This window comes from Aedes albopictus, chromosome 2 (assembly GCF_035046485.1).
Source record: "Aedes albopictus strain Foshan chromosome 2, AalbF5, whole genome shotgun sequence".
Taxonomy (NCBI): Eukaryota; Metazoa; Arthropoda; class Insecta; order Diptera; family Culicidae; genus Aedes; species Aedes albopictus.
In genome coordinates this window covers 510,448,517-510,468,924 of record NC_085137.1, presented here as the reverse complement: position 1 = coordinate 510,468,924, position 20,408 = coordinate 510,448,517, and positions in this window count along the sequence as shown.

Here is a 20,408-nt window from a genome sequence, read left to right as displayed (position 1 = left end):
AATGGAGAACTTTCTGAAGAAATTCCAAAAGAAATTTCTGAAGAAATTCCAAGAGAAATTTCTGAAGAAACTCCAAGACAAATTTCTGAAGAAAATCCAAGAGAAATTTCTAGAGGAATTCGCAGAGGAATTTTCGGAGGAATTCCTGAAGGAATTGCGGTAGTAATTTCTGAAGGAATTCCTATGGGAGTTCCTGCAGGACTTTCTGAAGGGATTCTTGGGGTAATACTTAAGTAACCTCTTGAGGAATTCCTGGAGGCATCCTTAGAGGAATTTCTAGAGAATTACTTGGAAGAATCCCTGGGGGAATTCTTGCAAAAAAAAACCTGGAGGAATCCCTGAAACAATTTCTGGGAGAACCTCAGGAGGAATTCCTGGACAAATCTTTATAGGAAATCTTGGGGAAAATCCGTGGAACTATTCATGGAAGAACTGCAGGAGGAATCCCTAAATGAATATCTTGAGAATCCCTGAATGAATTCCTGCAAGAATCTCTAGAGGAATTCTGGAAGGAATCCATGGAGGAATTTCTGAAGGAATTCTTGGAGAAATTTTTAGAGTAATTCATAAAGGAATTTCTGGTTGAGTTCCAGGAAGATTTTCTGGAGGATTTACTGCAGGAATCATCGGCGGAATTCCTGGAGGGATCCATGAAATAAATCCTGGAGGAATGTGCAGAGGAAACCCTAGAGAAGAAATTCCTGGAAGAATTTTCGGAGGAATTCATGGAAGAATTCCTGGATCCAAACTTGAATAAATTCCTGGAGTAATTCCTGAGGAAATACCTGGGGTAATACCTGGAGAAATTCTTGGTAGAACTCTTGCAGAAGTCTCTGGAGAAATACCTGAATGAGAGGCATGCCAGGAGGAATACCTGGAATAATTCTTGAAAAAAAATCCGGGAGGAATTTCCGAAGGGGTTCCTGGAGGAATCTCAAGCTTCATTCCTGATGAAATACAAAGGTCGATTTCTGAGGGAATTCCAGGAGGATTTTCTGAAGAATTCTCAGGGGAAATACTGAAGAAACCGCTGAAATTCCTGAGGAAATCCTGAAATCCTGGATTATTTCCTGCGGGAATTTCTGAAGGAATCCCAATAAGAGTTCTTCTAGAAATGTTTAAAATAATCTCGGAATTCGTTTTTGTAAGAATCACAGAAGACATTTCCGGTGAATCTCTGGAGGAACTCTTGAAGTAATTTCTGAAGAAACCCGATGAGGAATCTCGGAAGCAAGCCCCATTAGGAACTCTTTATGGAATCTCAGAAGAGCTTTCTTAGCGAATACCTGGAAGAATTTTTGTACGAATATTCCTGGATAAAAAATGAAGAAATCAATGTCTGCAGCAATTGTTGAAGGAATACTAGGATCTCTAGTGGAGCGGACCTGGTGGGATGGTTAGAACACTTGACTATCACGCCGAGGACCTGGGATCGAATCCCACTCCCGACAAACTCGCAAAATGTGAGTTCTTCCTTCGGAAGGGAAGTAAAGCGTGGGTCCCGAGATGAACTAGCTTAGGGCTAAAAATCTCGTTAAAACACATAAAAAAAAACAGGATCCGTAAAGGTTTTTTGTACAAATTTTTCAAGCAATTCTTGGAGTGTTTTTTAAGAATCTCTAAGTAAAATTTTCTAAACGAATTTCTGGAATACATTCTTGCAGAAATACTTCGAATCATTCCAGATGTAATTATTGGAGCAATCTCTAGTGGAATTTTGGAAGGCATATATGGAGATATCCCTGTAGAAAACTCTGAATACCTGCAGAAATACCTTAAAGGACCTCTGGAGAAATTCCTGAAGGAAACTTCGAAAAAAGCACTGGAACAATTACTGGAGGAACCTCTAAAGATATCCCAGGACAAATCCCCGAAAAAATGTCTAGTGGAATCCCTAGATGAATTCTTGATTGAATTTCTGGAAGAAGCCAAGATGGAATCACTGAATTAAGCTATGGAAAAAAAATCTTGGAGGAATTGTTCGTACTCATATAGTTTACTGAGAGGCGAATGAACCTAGGTTTAAAACCTCTATAATAAAAAAAATATATATATATATATAGTTTACAAAACTATGAACAAATCTGAAACAGTCATTTTAATTACTCAAAACTACAATACAGATTTGCATATTCACATATCGGGCGCCCATCCCGCTTAAAATTCATCTCAAGTCAGGCCCCCCCTAGGCCCCCTCCAGGAAAAAATCCTAGTTACGCCAATGTTCATAATTTGACCACACGGATTGGTATTACCGAAAATTTGCACTTCAAGTGAGTAGTAATTATACAACTTGTTTTCCGTACTAGTGCCTAATTTGTTCGGCGACGAAACATTTTTTTTATTTTGAGGTGGGTACAACTGGGGACCAGAGCTGTAGTGACCGTTTTTCCCAGGATTACATTGCACCATTTTGCAGTCCGTACATAATTCGATTTGCCATTGCTCTTCGATGTTTCTATTCTAAATCTATAGCTTAACGTGTTTTGCATCAGCGTAATCCTACTAATGAAGAAAAAGTTTATTATGACTGCATGTCTTTCACCTGGACTCAAAAGGGACAAAGTTAAATTAAAGCGAAATTTATGACTCATTAACGAATGGTGCATCGTCGGTCGTGACGTAGACGACGACGACGACTGATGATGGTTGTAACTGTACGGTACGCCCATAGAGAAAGGATTGCATTTGTTTCGAAAGCTCCATGAAAAAGGGAAATGCCCCTTTGCAAAGGAACCCAGCTTTCATGATTACGGAAGCACCGTGATGCGCCAACCAGAAGACTGTGTGAGAAGGTTTTATGATGTCGTTTTCTTTGCCGGTTTTTTTTTTATCACAGGCCGCATTTAGAGTGTTTTCACAGGCGCAGTCCGACGACGATGAATGTTCTCGCGCGCGCTAATTGAATTCATGTTCTGCGGTGTGAATTTCTGTCCTGCTGGCACGGACCGCGATGCGATGATGACGAGGTCCGTAATCGCCGCAAAAGACTCACCCGGCTGGCCAGGTCCGAATGGTTTCGGTGCTTTCTAGAGGGTAATAAAAGATAGAGTTTGCGGAACGGCGGAAAATTCTCTGCCAGGTAGAGTGCATAGTAATGAATGGCACTGCAACTGATGGCGAATGTTTACCACCGGATGCTGGGTTTTTGCTGGGTCGGGAAGCGTAATTTCAGAGAAAGAATTTCCCTAAATGGCAGCCTTTTGCTGGCTCTATAATTGAAAGAGAAATTAATGTTGCAGACGTTTTTACAGTTGCAGCTTTTGCATGGAAAAGATAAAACCCATTAAGCTGAGAATTCTTCATGAATTTGATACATTGCATTTGAGTGCCCGTTGTATCAATGGGTAGTTTTAGCAGTACATGCCTAGTAGCATAAAACACAAAAATTACTAGAACTTATCGTTCAGCCTATCAACCAATCTTAAAACTTCAGATGTGCCGAAAGAATGCCATTTTACAACCACTCTTCGGTAATACTAATTGTTGCAGACACACCTTTTAGAAATGCTGCCATCCAGTGTAAAACGATTCAGATATTCAAATAAGAGATAAACGAAGCTTGCCAAAACTCTGTTTCGGATAAATTTCACAAGCTGTAAGTCTCTGGCCATAAACTGCGTCCCCTGCATGCCTAGAGCCATGCATGCCGTGTCCTCGATCCAACTCAAGTTTCGACAATCTGCAGATCTCTGTGGCTACACAAACTTGATGCACTCGTTTTGCATTTGAGTTTTCCATCTTACAGCCTTGGTCGCCCCACCCCTGCCCTGGCTGCTCTAGCGCTGCACAAACAGACAACTTTCAGAGACGTGCTCTCGGCAGAAACCTTACGGCATGGTACATTGGTACAATCCACCCGACAGCAAAAGTATCGAGTGCACATTTCGATTGTGGAAAGTATCTGGATTTTTGAATTATATTTTCCTGCATGGATGCACTTTGCCTGCAGGACGCTGTCAGTGTGTGTGCTACTTCGTTTCTTCCAGGGGGATGATGTTAGTTCTCCGCCTCAGTCCCTGTCTCAGTCCCGGAATTGCCGCACATCCGCATGATCCCGAATGCAGAAATTCCTTCACAGAGTGTGGAGTTATGTGTGTGCGTTTGTTTAGTCTCCTCACCGCAATATAAAAAGATTAAGTTGAGTTTGTGCAAATAGAGCAAACTAACCGGTTTCCGTCCGTTATCGAATGTGAATCAAATTTGAGTTTCGTGGTGAATAACATTTATTTTTCCAGCAGTAGATTATGCTTTGGAATCTGGCTGGCTGCTTGAGTAAATTTGGCTCAAAGGGATAATTTATACCTTCGACTAGGCCAGGCCCGAGGACATCGATACGGGGGTGGGGAGGAGTTTACCCCCAAACTCTCCCCCCCCCCCCTTGTGCACGGGCTTGGACTAGACCAATGGACTCTAGTCCAAGCTATGAAAAAAAAAAAAATCAAATAAGTATCACCAGAGCTGTGGTAGAAGTTGACTGCAGACGAGTTCATTGACAATTTTTGCTTTGGACGTTCATTGAGAAACCAAGGTCTCCATCTTTGTCTTAAAAATAGCAAATAGCACGTGGAACTTGAACTATATTGCTTGATTTTACCTTTCTCGTACACCAAAGTGTACTGAAGCACAATATGTTTACTCAAAAAACGAATTTTCGATAGAAGGCTCGGAGGGTCAAGGCACATATACCAATCAACTCAGTTCGACGAATTGAGATGATGTCTGTATGTGTGTATGTATGTGTATATGTATGTATGTCTGCGCGCATAATAAGTTCACTTACTTTAAAGGCACTTCCCATTGGCCGATTTTTAGGATTATAGCTCGAATCGAATCGGAATTTTACCGCATTGTTTGCTATTTAAAATGGTTCGGATTGGTCGAGGCGTTCCGGAGGTATGACCGTTTCAATGATCCGAACAAGCACCGGTGGAACTGGCCGTATATAAAACTTAACCAAGCCCCATCATGCGACACATCAAACTGCGGCGACCCTTTAGCATGGTTGGCAAATTTTATGCGGAAATGAACACTGGAGACCAGAAATTCCACGATATCGACCCGAAAATCAAGATGGCAGCCTAATATTCAAGATGACGGCTCCAAATTCAAGATGGCGGCTGTTCAATAGAGTTTTAGGCTCTAAAACCATGCAATATGGGCATATTTGGTATGAGGAAGACAACCGGAGTTCAAAAATAGCGACAAGAATATCCAAGATGGCGTCTCAAAACTCAAAATCGCGCCTGTTTAATGAAGTTTTGGGCTCTAAAACTATTCAAAATGTTCAAGAAGTCTGGAGCCCAAAAATGATGACCAGAATTTCAAAGCTTCCGGACTTAAGTTCAAATAGCGGCTCAAAATTCAAGATTGCGGCTGTTTTTCAAGAGTTTAAGGCTCAAAAATCAAAGGCCAGAGAAACGATATGATCTCTGATGCCATGAAATGGATTTCTGTTAAACGTATGAAAGAGCAATATTCATCAACATGTTACTTGAGTTGTGTTGAAATGTGTTTTCGGAGGCACGAGAAAGGCGCCATCACCGCTAGGTGGATTTATTGGGGTTTTATAATGTAAAATTTACATCATGCTGTACTCGGTATATGAACTGTTATTCAGGAGAACGGTTGGAATTCAATCCGAAAAAAAGGCTTAATGATTAAGTGGCTACCGCTTATGAATCATATGTACAGATCCGGGGCTCAATCCGTGGCTCGTCCCTTTCCTTCTAATCTATTCTTCTATCAACTTTATCTATCAACTCAACTCTATTCTCTGCATATACTTCTCATGTATTAACGATCTTCATAGCCATCACTAGAACCAGAAACGGTTTGAAAAAGTCGTTTTCCTTCCTCCCAACTTTCACAGCATGGTGTCAATATATCATTAGAATGCCTACACAGTTAAAAATAATGAGATTTACACGTCATGTAAACTTCATTTTAGTCATGTAAACTTACTGTTATGATGGTTTACATGATATATCGTGTAAATTTGCGTTATATGTCATGTAAACTCTCAGAGTTGCCCGTGTAGCTGCCGGCTTAGAATAGCACTACGGACCACCTGTTCCGGGGGTAAAAGTCCACCAAACAGTAATCCAAGGTGTCAGGCGACCCGTGCTGAGGGATGAATGGTTGAGGGGGTTTAAAAGATGCTCGATCTTTAACGGAGCCCGTAGCGTGGGTTGATCGCCTTTTTGGGTTGCGTTGCGGTGATAGATCTACCAAACCGAAATCTAGTGTCGTCCTATTTTTCAATTTTTGGAATATGTGTTCTGGTAATTCAAGGAATTATAGCATTTAGTCCTTACTACTGGTGTTTGGAGACTTCCAGTTTTTGAATAAAACTGAGTTTACCAACTTTACTTTGCATATAGTTAAAAACCTCACCATCTGAGGCTAAACTCAATGCAAAGGAAACCAAATTGGGTTAGGGATCCATGTATGTACTAACTCTTCGAAGACTGGAAAGTGCTAGTACGCAAGGAACATACTAGAATCCTTATTACTAAACACATGTCCCATTATTGGAATGATATTGCTGCTAATGTTAAAGCCCGGGTCCTAAACCTGGGGAGAATTTAGCAGTAAAACAAGGGTGATGCTAGGTTTCCGATGCATGGCCAATATCAGTACTCTTGTTTTGTTTTCTAACAGAACAAAACAAAAACTGTATCAAAATCGATACTTTATTTCCCCTCAATGGCAATTGAGTAATGCGACATGCACTACACTAAGGATACGGGTAATGTCACAATAGATCTAAAAACTGATCGTAGTGACAAACCCGAACAGGAATAAAAAAAAACTCTCAGAGTCATGCTGAATTATATAACATATAATGGAAGTTTACATGTTATTTTATGACATTTACATGATATGTCATGTAAACTTCTGTGATATCCCACGCTCCAATCATGTGCATCATATGTCACACATTTTTACATTATTTTTTCGATCTGTGTACAAGTGATGCCACATCGTCTTCACAGTAATCTTCACATAATCTATCACTTTACGCCTGGCACCCACGCATCAATGCGTGAACATCTATGCAAATAATTTACATTTCCCTACAACACTCCGACATCCGCATGACCTTGTGCAGGAGCAGAGGACTCGACGGTTTAAAGTGGGCAAGCGATTGTAATCATCATTTCCTATCCCTTTCCAACATTGACTTGCAACCTGATGTAGCAGGCGCAATTGTCGCCTGAAAGTGGAAGATCACCAACACTGAAAATGACTGTTAATCCTAAGCAGTTATCTCATTGGTTCCTTGTGTGAGGGCAAACAAGAATAGAAGTGTTCCAAAAGTGCCAAGTGATGTAACTCAAACTGTAAAGCGTACCACTCACCCACCATCTTTACCAGGACGATGGTTGGTCTAATGATACACATGCGGTGCCCAAATCTAATGAAATCGACATTCCGTCGAGCGATCACCATGATCTTTTCAAGTTGATTTATATCGAGCCCTCTTATGAAGATCCCAACCACATGATCGTTATGTAGGCAATGATTTAAAATAATTATCGATTTGCAGTGACTGAAAGCTGAAAAATATACCGAGTTCCTTCAAATCCGTCGGTCGCCGTATGAAATATCCCCCAAAGGTTTTCCCAGAATGTCCTACTCATATTTTTCTTCTCCAGGGTTTTTTTTAGATATTTCCTGAATTTCTCCCTGGTTTTCTTGCAGGATCTCTGCTATTGATCTCGAGATTGCTCCAGGAATTTTTACCGCGTTTTTTCAGGAACTTCTTTTAGCATTTCTTTTAGGGATTTTGTTTGGTTTCTCCCAAGAGTTTCTACTGGCCAGAAGTTTCTTCTGGAGTTTTTTCAAGTCGTTTTTTTCCTATTTCCAGAAATTCCTCACAAATTCTTTTTCGATTTTTTTTTTCAAAGTTCCCCCTGTGGTTTTATTCAGAGATTTTGTTCGAGACGACACTTGAATTCACTGCGGACACTCGCGGGAAAACTCGCGACTCCGCCGACACGATAATATCGCGGGCACCAGAGAAGTCGAGGGGCGACCGAAATTCTTCCACCGAAGAAAAAGGGCACAAGTTACACTAAACGATAACTTTATTCGACCGACAGCGACGTGCGGTACGTCCAGATCGGTGACCGGGTGGAGAGAAACTGAATTTGAGCTAACTATATGATATAGGCAGCAGCTAGGAAGCCAGTGCTGTTGAGCAGGAAAAAAACAATAGTATTGTTCGAGGTCAGGTTCAGCGCAAGTATATAAAACAAATGGGAAACTGACCTGCCTCAAACTGTTGGGAGTAGGCTGGTACAGAAAACGAACAAAATACTGGAATGAATGTTCTACTATGTACTTAACACACCGGCCACCTTGAATTACATTTCAACAATTAATCTTCATCTTCACTTAATACTACGTCACGGGTTGGGCCAGCTGCTCCTGCAGAGGCACTGAGGTGACCAAGATCGCCAGTTGACCCTGTGGAGCTTACCGGTACTGACAAGGGACCAGTACTAGCACCCGAGAGGTTCGCTGGATCTACTTCGACTGGAAGGATACACAGCCTGGAAATGGAGCGCTTCGTGACAGTTCCGGATGGCAACTTCACCGTGGCTACGCGCACCATTCCATCTGCGCCCGGATGGATGTCTACCACTCGCCCCAGGGACCATTTCAGGACTGGGAGGGACTCTTCCTGGATCAAAACAATCGACACGACGATCAAGTTGCGGGTAATCGACGACCATTTGTATCGTTGTTGGAGGGTGGTGAGGTATTCTTGGTGCCACCTCTTCCAGAAGTGTTGAATGTGACGCTGCACGCGCTCCCAAAGGCGAAGGCGGTTCTCCGGTATGGTGGTGTAATCGGAGTCCGGAAGGGCACACAAAGCCCGCCCGATCAGGAAATGCCCAGGCGTTAGCGCTTGCATGTCGTTCGGGTCGCTGGACAGCGGTGTGATGGGCCGCGAGTTCAGGCAGCTTTCCACCTGAGCGAGAACGGTGCAGAAGGCTTCGCGTGGTAGAAATGCGTTTCCGATGACCCGACGCAGATGGTGCTTCATTGATTTTACGCAGGCTTCCCATAACCCGCCGAAGTTGGGCGATTTGGCGGGGATCAAATGGAATTGAATCGACTGGGAAGCTGCCTCATCTGCAACGGAATGACGATGTTGCGAAGAGCGGAAAAGGTTGCGCACTTCACGTCCAGCACCCACAAAGTTCGTGGCGTTGTCACAATATATGTTGCGTGGCCGGCCGCGCCTGGCGACAAAGCGACGAAGGCACCCGATGAATGCCGCTGTAGTGAGTTCGTTGACCAGCTCCAAATGAGTGGCCTTGGTGGCCATACAAACGAAGACAGCCACATAACTTTTCTTCGGTGCCGCGCGGGGGCTCGGCCGCTGGAGGTAGAAAGGGCCGGCGAAGTCCACGCCTACATTTTCGAAGGCGTACGATTGGATTACTCGAACGGCTGGCAGCGACCCCATCAATTGCACGAGGTTGCGAGGTCGAGCTTTCAGGCAGGTAACGCACTTGTGCACCACGTCGCGGGCCAAATTCCGGCCACCCAATGGCCAGAACTGTTGACGGATGACAGCCAGCAATAGTTGCGGACCACAGTGCAGCTGCTGGAGATGGAAGGTGTAGGCGATAAGTCGCGTCAGGGCATGTTTGTTTGGTAGCAGCAACGGGTTCTTCTCATCACTAGCTATGCCAGCATGTTGGAGCCGGCCACCAACGCGGAGGAGGCCTTCTTGCAGAACAGGATGAAGGTTTCGCAGCTTCGATCGAAAAGGAACTGGTTTCCCCGCTTGCAGCGCGGCGAACTCTGATGCGAAATGTTCTTGTTGGACCAAACGAAGTATGCCGTAGAGAGTTTCCTTGAGTTCCACAACGGATACTGGGCCATACTGACGGCGATTTGCGATGTTGCGACAATTGTTTGCGAAACGTCGACAGAGTGCACCAATCCGAAGAAAAACGGTGAAGGACGAGAATCGAGTAATGATGTCTTTCGGCTCCGCTGCGATGATTGGAAGCGCGATCCCCTTTCGTGCTTCGAGGGCTTTCTCCTTCAAACGCCCTAGATCTACCGGAGACTGTGGCCACGACTGGTCGCTCTTACTAAGCCAGGATGGTCCATTCCACCAAAGCGAATCGTCCAACAGCTGATCGATGCTCATGCCACGCGAGATATGATCGGCGGGGTTATCCTCGCCCGGAACGTGATTCCAAGTGCAATTGCTAGTGAGTTCTTGGATTTCTGCGACACGGTTGGCGACAAACGTCTGCCAGGTGGATGGACTTCCTGACAGCCAGTGGAGTACGATAGTTGAATCGGTCCACAGAAATATGTTCTCCGTCATACCGATGCTGGTGCAGACGGAAAGAAGCAATCGCGCTACACAGCAAAAAAAATCTTGTGATATCACATCATTTTCGCTGCACATCAGTCATGTCGTAAAAGTGATGTACAGATTACATGCTTCCAACGCAGCAAATAAGCCGCCGCAGCTTGAAATGGGGGTCTAGCAATCGCTAGAACCGAATCTATGGGTGAATCATATATAAGTAAAATATTGGCATGGATTCGTACACTGATCCGTGGATTGTGAGGCATATCTCTTACCTCTCGGCTATTTCACCGAGTTGGAAGGTGGGTGATTAATATGGTACTGTTTCTAAGTATCTGCTGGAATGGGTTTGTTGACACTTTCCGGTGCCAACGAGGGTGTACATGGTAATTGTGATAATTGTTGGAAAACGATGTAACCGAGTAAAATTACGTCCAAAATTGGATACGTCGCCAGAAATTACGCGCCTGGATATTACAAAATTATTTGCTGTGTAGAAGAAGAGCCGCACAGAGCTCTAGTCGCGCGATACTTTTATTGTTCAGCAGCGCGACTCGTGATTTTGCCGCCAAAAGACGAAATCCGTCCGGAGCGATGGAAAGGAGATATATACATGCACCATATGTTTGCTCCGACGCGTCACTGAATCCATGAACTTCTATAGTAGACGGACGCCGCAGTGACTGGACGTGACGAGGGAAGCGGAACGTTTTCAAACGGCTGAAGTGCTGCTGGTAGTCCTCCCATTCATCGGCGAACGCCTTAGGCGCCGTCCACAAATTACGTAACGCTCTAGGGGGAGGGGGGGGAGTATGACCGACCGTTACGGTCCATACAAAAAAATTAGGGTTTTCATACAAAAAAGCGTTACGGAGGGGGGAGGGGGGGGGTCTAAAAATCTCGATTTTAGCGTTACGTAATAAATGGATGCTGCCTTAGGAAGTCCCAGTCGTAATCGAGCTTCCAAAGGGTTTGGAGGAGAATTTTTGCTTTTACAACGGCCGGACCGAGAAGTCCCAACGGGTCGAAACAGCTGGACGTCTGTGACAGAATAATGCGTTTCGTGTACTGCTCACACCTTGCAAACTTTGTCATTTTGTAGAGAAGCGAATCAGTTGACGGCTCCCACAGGAGGCCAAGGGCCTTGACAGGGGCGTCGGTGTCAAACTCGATGAGCGATTTTGTCTCTCGGCACCCTTCGGGAATTTCGTTGAGAATTTCCTGGTGATTTGAGGATATTTTACGAAGTTGCATTCCAGCACTCTCGAAGATTCCGAGAAGTTGGGAGCAGAGTTTTTTGAGCTTTTCTACGTCATTGCATCCAGTGAGCAAGTCGTCCATGTACATGTCCTTGCGTATGACCGCTGCTGCCAGGGGAAAACGTTCTTGTTCATCCTCCGAGAGCTGCTGCAGGACTCGTGTTGCGAGGAATGGAGCAGAACTAGTACCGTATGTAACGGTCAGAAGCTGGAACACCTTCAGCGGCTCGGAGCTATTCTGCCGCCGCCAGTAGATTCGAAGCAACCGCTGATCGAGAGGATGATGGAGAATCTGGCGGTACATTTTGCAGAGGTCGCCCATGATGACAAACGCTGGCATCCGAAAGCGAAGAACGATGTCGTTGAGTGTGTCCTGGATAGTCGGACCGGTCATCAGGATGTCATTTAATGATAGTCCGGAGCCGCTCTTGCAGGATGCATCGAAGACAATGCGGAGCTTCGTGGTCGTGCTATCAGGGCGTAGAATGGCGTGGTGCGGAAGAAAATACTGCGGAATGTCGTTGTCTTCTGCAGCTAGTTCTTCGCCAGTTACTTCCCGCATGTGGCCTAAACGCTGGTACTCTTCGATGAACGCTTCGTGTTGAGTGCGTAGTTGCGGATTGGAGTCAAGTTTCCGCTCAAGAGCAAGAAAACGACGGCGTGCATTGTGTTTATTGTCTCCAAGACGAGGAAGCAGCTCTTGCTTGACTGGTAAGCGTACTTGATATCGACCGTCGTCGTTGCGAGATACGTTGGAAACGAAATGTCGCTCGCATTCCTTCTCAGATGGAGACCAACATGTCAACGAGGAACACTGCTCCAAGTCCCAAAATCGTGCCACTAACTGCTCAAGTTTTTGATTCTGCGTGATGAAACAGCTCTGGATGCTTGGTGACGGTGGGTTTGAGCACTCACCGGAGACGATCCAGCCCAAAACAGTGCTTTGAAGCAGAGGTAGATGTTCGCCGAGAGCAATTCTGCCGTACCGCAAAAGTTCAAAGAAAGTTCCCGCACCTAAGAGCGCATGTACCGGCCCTGGAGTACTGAACGTTGGATCGGCCAGGGTAACCCAACTTGGAATCTCCCAGTCGACCGTGGAGAGCGATTGGACAGGTTGGTCGCACGAAATCGTCTTCAACACATAGAATTTCAATCTTTTTTCGAACGCCGAAATTCGGGACGAAACGGTTGTTCCTACTGACTTAGTAACCGATGTCACTATCTGGCCTACACCACCAAGTTTCGTATGCTCCGGAGAAGCAGGTAACTTGAGACGTTGGAAGAGACTCTCCGTCATAAGGTTGAATTGCGAACAGCTATCCAGAAGAACCCTAGCAACGACCCGAACTCCGCAAAAATCCTCGAAATTCACCAGCGCCGTACAGAGAAGAACAGTTTCGTTGGGAAGCTTCGCCGAGTGTGCCACCAGCGCCGCAGGTGGGTTCGATTGTGGCTGAGACGAAGTTGACGAGAGAGTGGCCGGTACGAAAGTGGATTGGCGGACCGAAACGAGTGTCGAATTCGCGTTCGATATAGCAGGGCTGGATGCTGCATTGGAGGAGGCGGAATCAGGTGGGCAGGAAGGAGACGGTGGTTGCTGACTGCTGTGGTTAGATGGAGACAACGAAGATGAATTCGGCTCCAGCGGTTGTAGGTGGATTAGAGTGTGGTGTCGTTTTTTGCATTTTCGGCACCCCTCGGAAGTGCAGTCTTCGCAGCCGTGTGCGGTAGTTTTCATGCAGTTCAAAAAAGGTGCTGCTGCTTTACAAAGTCGAAACGTTGTTTAGGGGAAAATTTTCGAAATTTGAAGCACTGATACAAAAAATGGTCTCCGCTGCATTGCGGACATCTACGATTAGATGCAGCTTCTACCGACGGAGATTGAGCGATATGCAACGAGCAATTTTTGGAGGACGGCTTGAGCCTTGATTCGCGACTACGAACTGGATTGGGTGCGATGGCTTGCAGGACGCGAGCATGACCTTGTAGGAACGTCACCATATCCGCGTACTTCGGCATGCTGTCTCGCTGTTCCCTTCTGTCGATGGCGCTACGAGCAATGTGGTTTTCCCATTCACGGAGTGTGTTTTGGTCCAAACGGAGGCTGAGCTGGTAGACCAGTATGGTACTCCAGCTATCGGTGGGCTCTCCAAGCTTTTTCAGGATCGAGATGTTCCTGTCGAAGCGATCCACAAGGTATAGAAGTCCTTCCGACGATTCCTGTTTCATCGGCGGCGTTTCGAACAGCTCCGCGAGATGACACTTCACGAGGACGCGCTTGTTGTCGAATCGGTTGACTAGCCGCTGCCAAGCTTCCGCGTAATTTGCATCGCCGATGGGAATTTCCGAGATTAGTCCCGCCGCTTCGCCTCGTACCAAGCTTTTCAAGTACTGGAACTTTTCCGAAGCACTCAAGTCGGTCGACGAGTGAACCGCGGCATTGTAGAGATCGTGGAACGAACGCCACCCGAGAGGATTTCCCGAGAAGCTTCAGTTCGGGATACTTGACATGTTTAGAAGTGGGAGCATTGACCCGTGACGAAGAAGCAATGGCAATCGGCTTTCGCTCTAGCAAACGGGACAGTTTCGCCTTCAGCTCGTAGTACTTGGACTCGAATCGGAACAGCTGCGTCTCGTACTCAACCTCATGCGTAGCCGAAGGGATCAGCTGTAGCTGAATGATGACCTCGACGTACTGGTTGTAGAAACTCTCCAATTTCTCCAACCTGACCTGCACCTGATCCGCATGTTCGTCGGCATTGTACGTTTCAAGGAATGTTTCGATCGCCGCCGCCGACGAAATTGAGTAATTAGCACGGATCTCATGCTCGGACTCGGACCGGTATCTACCGACAAGCTCATGGTTCCGCCGACCACAAACGACTCTCAGAACCACAAAAGTTTGATGAAATGCAAATAAGAACGAACCCACCTGGTTTTGAGTGCGATGAATTCTTCCAAATGCCGACGGCACTACTCGGAGCTTCCTTGCAGCGACACAGGATGCAGGAACCAGCAACAGATATCCGGATGATGCCAGTTCCACCGGCTATGGGTTCTTCTTGCACCGGAACGAGATTACACTGGTTCACCTGATCTTCAGGAAATTTGCCCCTTTCACAGCACTTCGACGCCGTCCGCACTTGCCCACGTGATCAGTCACCAGGAACAAAATTCGTTTTTTCACCACGCAGTGGTAATCAATCACGGCAATAGGCGGCAATTCTTCGCACAGTTTTTCCAGTGGGTTTTTAGTTTCACAATTCCACAATGTGCAACAAACACTTGATGATCGCCCACGCGATCGAAATTCACAAGCGCGATTTTCGCGCATTCACTGCCGTTCTTCGGCGTTTGATTTTTTCGGCGGCAAACCCGCTTGGCTTCTCTTTTGCCCACTATTGTCGAACGTTAATTGTTTCGCGATCACTGGCCAATGGCCAGCGACAAAATGACCTTGGCTTGGCGTCACTTCACACTAGCACTTGGGTCCAGCGATCCGGCTCGAAGGACCATGTTCGAGACGACACTTGAATCCACTGCGGACACTCGCGGGAAAACTCGCGACTCCGCCGACACGACAATATCGCGGGCACCAGAGAAGTCGAGGGGCGACCGAAATTCTTCCACCGAAGAAAAAGGGCACAAGTTACACTAAACGATAACTTTATTCGACCGACAGCGACGTGCGGTACGTCCAGATCGGTGACCGGGTGGAGAGAAACTGAATTTGAGCTAACTATATGATATAGGCAGCAGCTAGGAAGCCAGTGCTGTTGAGCAGGAAAAAACAATAGTATTGTTCGAGGTCAGGTTCAGCGCAAGTATATAAAACAAATGGGAAACTGACCTGCCTCAAACTGTTGGGAGTAGGCTGGTACAGAAAACGAACAAAATACTGGAATGAATGTTCTACTATGTACTTAACAGATATTATACAGCGTTTCTTAAGGATCTTCTTCTGGAGGTTTTCTTAGAATTTCTCTTTATAGAATTAAATCGATAGCGCAAATGAGTTGCTGCAAAGCCAGGTATTTTGAGACACATTCCAGAATATATCTCGCAAGAAGTTTTTCTAGGGGTTGAGGAAATTAGGAAGATTTTTTTTCTCAAGCAGCTTTTTTTTCTTGGAAACACTTACTTACTTTCTACTTAAACTCCAATGATTTATTCAGAAAAAAGATTTAAGATTTTTCTTCAGGTATTCTCCTAGGTGTTATGCTTGCTCATAAGATATTCCTTGAAAGGTTTTACGAAGAACTTTTGAAGAAATTATTTGCTGAACCTTCCAAAGAAATGCCCAACATTCTGGAGAAGTCGCAGGAGAAACATTTAAAGGGATTTCATAAAGGATGCCAACAGGAATTTATGAAAGAAACCTTAAGAAGTTTTTAATGAGGAAATCTTCAGAAGAATCCCAGTAGAAGTAGGAGGTAGGAATAAATAAATCTTTTCTCTCAGGAAAATTCCTGAAGAAATACATTATTTAAATTTTTGAAGGGTTGTCTGGATGTATTTTTGGAGCAATCTGTGGACCAGTTTCTTAAAACAATATCCTGCATACCTTGAGAATCGCATAGTAAGATGTCTGCAGAGTTCCCCAGAAAAAACATTCTTGAGATATTTCCAAAGGTCTTTGAATATATTTCATAAAATATCTGTGGAGAAATTTGTTGAGTAATCCTTGAAAGAAATGTTGGTTAAATGTGAGATTTTTTTTAGTAAACCCATGGATTGGAAACCTATTGTAGAGGTATTTTCGGAAATATTTCTGCAACATCCTTGAATGAAAGTTTCGAAGAAAGTTCTGAAGCAAATTCTGCAGCAATGCGTGAAAAATATTGTAAAAAACTTTCAAAAGTAATCCGCGTAGGAATTTCCGTAATTAATTTCAGGAAAATTATTTAAAGAAATCTATGGAGCAACATCGGTAGAAATCTTGGGAAGGTTGTTAAAAAATCCTTAATTCATTTCTGGGGTAATCTCTAGGAAACTTTGGAGAAAATTTGAAAAGGAACTAAGAATATTCGAAAGAAATCAATGGAAGAAATTTCAGAAAAAAAAATCAGACAATTTAAAATGATAGTGTGTGTTGACGGTAATAAGCACTTGCGATGAATTGGTACTCGAATCTCTATGAAATAGTTCCATGTGAGATGCTTTGCATTCTATCTTCGCCGTATTTCAATGTTCACCTTAGGTTTTCTGAGCAAGGTAATCACAAAATCCAACTAATTCTGTCGTCTTCTTTTTTTTGCAGCCTTCTCCTGAAAGCAGATTACCTAGACATTTTTCTGCTACAATAGCTTTGCTGCACTGCATACGTTGAAATGAGCAAACAGGGGCACTGAAAGAAATTGGATGAGCTAAAACGTTTTTAATCTCGGATCAAAGTTATTTTCCGGTCGAGAAAGGTAGATTTCCAAATCTATGCAAAACATATGAGCAATGCAGGTTTTTTTTTCTCAAGAATGGCAGTTCTGCGAATACTTTTCGGATTAAAACCCCTGACCTTTTCCAATTTCGATAAAATCCTGCTAACTTAGCATATCCAATATACAATAAATCATATTTTGCACAACATAACATCGACATTAACAAGTGCTTATCCGTTTCGGGTAATAAATATCACCGATAACTTTCACCCATCCACCCACCCTCTCGGCTTTGAGATAAACCTAGGGCAGATTATGTCCCGCCAAGACATGCAATCACGATGTTGCACCATAAAATCTCCACTTTTACGACGATAACGGTCATTAGAGCAAACAAGCTGATTAAACAAATCGTTAAACCAAAAGAAGCGAAACCGCAATGGCCCATCCTGCTCTGACTATGTAGCCTCCTGGCTGTGGCTAGCCGCCCTACAATGTGTGTGAGTGTAGTGCTCTTGGAAGCTTGTACTCTCTATTGGGTTTGCAGATTTTTTTTTGCTGTCGTATCCCTTGATGTGGTTCCCCTATCGAATATATTGGCACAAGATAGCCAGGATCGGGCAGCTGTTGCCAGCTTTCGAACGGGGAGGTCAACGCGAAGAAAACTCCACGTTAGATTTTGGCGATGGGGTTTCCAGTTGGCGTTGTGAGTAATCTGGTGACTTTCCAGATCTACACCGTACCCTACTATCAAACAAGTTCTCATCATCTAGGCCACGCTGGAAATGCAGAGGTATACAAGGTGTCTATGAGAACTAGTTTTTGTACTGACATTTTTTTTCCTCGATCATCGTAAGAACCAGACCAAGATCCAGTGGCAACGGTAAGCCACAAAACGAGAAGGAAAAAGATTTTAGCGATAATATTTGCACCCTCATTCGATAGATTTACACGACATGGCGGATTGGATGGATGGAGTGGGGTCTTCTTGTTGAATACCGTCCCGCATTTATAGATAGCCGCTGTTGGTTGGTTGGTTCGACATGTTAGCTTTTGTGTTGGGTCAAGATATGGGACTTGTTACCAGAAAATATCGCTCGTTATAAATCAAGTTCTAGGACGTTTTGGGAAGGCTTGGCAGGCCTAATGTTTGATGCAGGCGCGATATGCCTCCACAGTATACCACCAATAAGGAACGAATTAGTAGCTGTCGTTGTCTTTTGTGGCTAATATCCTTAACGAGGGCGTTGGTGTTAATGATGACCCTTTTAGAGGTTTATGTTTTGGTTGAGTTATTTACAATATGATCAAGATAATAGATTTATTTACTATGCATATAGTTAATGGTTAGAAGGCATGCAATTGTTTTATCAAAATATTGGGAAATATGCATCGAATAATGTTTTTTTTGCAATATTGTGTTAGGCTGATACAAATTATATTTTGACTTTTTGTCTCCCCCCCCTTCAAAAAATTTTGACTGGATTTTGCATTTTGGGGGGGGCAGATGAAAAAGTATTTATCAAAATTTCGGGGTTTGGTGAAAAATCTTTAACAAATCCGATGAGTTTTAAATATTTTTTAAATTAAATGGTTTATTATTCCCCCCCCCCCCTTCCCCCTCGACCAGCCAAAGAGTGGTGGGACAAAAAGTGAAATAAATATTTGTAACGGCCTTATTGTCGTTTGCGTTGCGTCCCATATGGACAAATGCGAGGTGTAATTTCTCAGTTTTTCCTCGCTTCGGCAGCATTATGAATGACTCCAGATATTTTTAGCAGATTTCAATCCATTTTCTATACCTTCTAAGTTGTTAGCGTGAAGCTTTTAAAAAATCATAAATGTTTTGATTACCTGATAATAGCTATTCAAAGGTACATGTCTGCCGTGTGCAGCACAGGTGTCTCATGTTAATAGGGATTCCCATAGAACACAAGATAGCTACGCTACAAACGGCAAATTTATATTTAGAAACCCATTCAATGTGATCTAGTGTGTGGCAGATGTAGCGTTTAATCTCTGTTGGAAGTTCTTCCAGATTCCCACAGGAGTTTTGTCATGATTCCATCCAGGATTTATCCTAGAGATTTTCACGGGGATCCTGCACGATTTCTCTCTGTATTTTTTTTTTCAGAGATTTCCCTGATTTTACTCCAAGAGTCCCTCGCAAGATTGCTCTCAGAGTTTATGCTGTGTTTTCTGCAAGAATTTTCTTGGAATTTTTCCCAGAGCGTTTTCTGGGATTTCTACACGTATTTTTCACATGTGTATTTTGGAATTTCTGGTGCTCCTTGTGGGATTTTCTCAGGATCTCTTCCCGGGATTTCTCCCATAGATTTTTAAGGGATTTCCTTTGGATTTCTTCAGGGGGCTCTACCAATATTTCTCCCAAGGATTCCTTCAGGAATTTTCTTGGGGTTTCTCACGAAAAGTTTGTGTAAGTTCTTCCAGTAGTTCCTCTGGGCAGCTGTCAGAGGATTCCAGATGTTGCTCCTAGAGACCCTCACAAGATTTCCCACGGAGTTCTTGAGTTCTTTCTGTATTCTCTTCAGCTTTTTCTTTTGTTGTTCTGAAGAGTTTCTCCTGAGATTTTTGCAGAAACTTGGATAAATATACAGGGGATAGACAAAATGATCGGAACAGGCAAAATTTTCACCTCTCAAAAAAAATTCAAGTAGTTGTAACTTTTCGAAAAGTGCATCAAATATTCTCACATTTTTACTGTAAGTTGATCATTTAGTTGTGTATTAGTGGTCCAATTTTGGAACAGATCGGGCTGTTGTGCACGATGTTATAAAGATTATAAGAAAAATGTGTATTTATCCGATAGCCAACTTTGAGCTGTTATATCTCCGGATTCAATTAACGGAATAAAATGAATTTTTGACCAATTATGACTTACATAATGAGCTATGAAAAACTTTTGACTTAACTTAAAATTCTTAACACGAAAGAAAATTACAACGGTTAGATTATTTTTCAATTAAAACACCAAATTATCCAAAACTTCAAAGCCGTTTCAAAATTCAAGATGCAAATTTTAGTTTATTCAAATTGGTTCCGGGTCATTTGGCCGAATGCCATTTGGCCGAATGCCGTTTGGCCGAAAAATGAATGATGAAATCAAGTGACCATACCACTGTTCCCCGTCCCAGTATACCTCGAAAGAACAGCCTATGATTCAAAGAAGGAAAAATCTTCGATGATATATTGACAGTTTCAACGCCAACTAATCCCTGAATTTTAAAACTAGAAAGAATAGCCTATGATAAAAAGAAAGAAATACTTCTGATATTCATATTGGCAGTTAGAATGTCAAAAACTTCCTCTGAATTCTTTTGATCATGATTCGGCCAAACGGCATTCGGCCAAACGACACTTTCGGCCAGATGGCATTCGGCCAAATGGCGTTCGGCCAAACGG